Below are 1,799 nucleotides of genomic sequence, written 5' to 3' on the forward strand. Positions count from 1 at the left end.
GTAACATACAGACTGAAACAACTCTGTATAGACTGAAGTAATGTAACATACACACCAAGAACTAAAACTTGGTTATAGTTCTTTTTTCCCTGGCACAGCAGATTTGAATGGGATGAATGATCCCATTCAATGCTGTAAATTTCTATGATTCTCTGATATTTAGCTATCATCATCTCCTGTTATGTCTTATTCCACCAGTCGGATGCACAGTGGCACCAGTGGGAGGGAGTGACCTTATAAGCCCTCAGAATTGATTTTGGACCCCAACTCCCCATCTACAAATCTTAAGTTAGGAACGTGATGGAATACTGTTTACTTGCCTTCATGAGTAAAGCTCCAGCAACAGTCAGAAGTCCAACACCACCCAGGTTAAAGTGCCTGTTTGATTGACATTGCATCCACTTACTAAAACAGTCCCCTATTCATCTGAGGTGCAAAATGACTACAAAGTGCAAAATTCAATCCAGCAATTTACCTTGCTTTTCCAACCCTCAACCTGCACCTAGTAAAAGGACAAGTGCAGCAGTTCGCAGGAACACCATCACCTTCATGTCACACACGGTGCTGACATGGAAAAACAGGTATATCACCAATGCCTCGACATATGAACGACCCCATTCACGAACAAATCGGTTTACAAACAGGATTGTACGTAAAATTTTGCTTCAATGTACGTATGCAAAAAGCCCGTGTGCGACCACGTGGTTTCATTGTTCTGCTTTGCTACGTGCTTGTTGAACACAAAAGCTCTCGGGCCCCGCGTGATCTCATTCAGTTCGTCTTTGGCGCGTGCACTGTGAACAGCATTCGTTGCTACGTCCAAACATTCTTACGCTATCCAAACAATGGGAAAAATTGATTTAGTTCCGGGTCCCAGAACAGATTAAGTTCTTAAGTCGAGGCCCTACTGCATATATGAGAGTACTTTCCCATCAGGCACAGTCGCAATCCAAGAAGGTGGTTTACCACCATCCTATCAAGGACACTAATGAATAGGTATTAAATGCTGTTCTTGCCAGCAATATCCATATCTCTTTAATAAGTAAACAAAACACCATTTCATTGATGCATTGTGTGTTGGCAGCATTTGTCTCATTAACCTTAACCATCCCAGTAAACATCAGTGTTATAAGGTAAAAGGTATTTACAGTAAATTGTTTTTTGGATAAACTGTGACGAGAGAGCAAGAACATAACGTGTAGTGAAATATTTCATGTCAAGGTAGATTGCGTAGGCCATTAGACGCACGGGTTTTGCGAGGCAACATTTAAGGAACTCTAACGTTAACTTTGTTATTGACTTCATATCTTCTTCCAAACAATTTATCCCCTGTAGACTCACTCTGCAGTAAAATTAGATTATTTTTCAAACTCTTTTTCTCTCCACATCATAAGACCAATCTATTGTCTACATGTAATTTAAGAGTTCACATATTCAGTCAAAACAGTATTTGTGGAATGGTGCTGCATTTTAAGTTATTTTCCCACCCTCTCCAGCCACCCAGTTACATTACAGCACTGGCCCTGAAAAATATTTTTTTATTGGAGTGCTTGGAATTGAAACTATAGTGCGTGTGACTTTCAGCTCTAATTGGGAAATAAACTGACCCCTGACCAGACATGATGCTTAACGTAAGTCACATTTTTACCAGGGAAAACTATCAGAAAAAGCTCCACCACAGACGATGTTAAAAAATATCCCTGTGGGACAATGTAACAAAAGATGGTGTAGTCCATATGAATGATTGGTAGTTTAACGTTGAAAAGCTGCAATTTTTTTCTACTTCTGCATGATACCAC

Source organism: Chiloscyllium punctatum, chromosome 26 (genome assembly GCF_047496795.1).
Source record: "Chiloscyllium punctatum isolate Juve2018m chromosome 26, sChiPun1.3, whole genome shotgun sequence".
Lineage (NCBI taxonomy): Eukaryota > Metazoa > Chordata > Chondrichthyes > Orectolobiformes > Hemiscylliidae > Chiloscyllium > Chiloscyllium punctatum.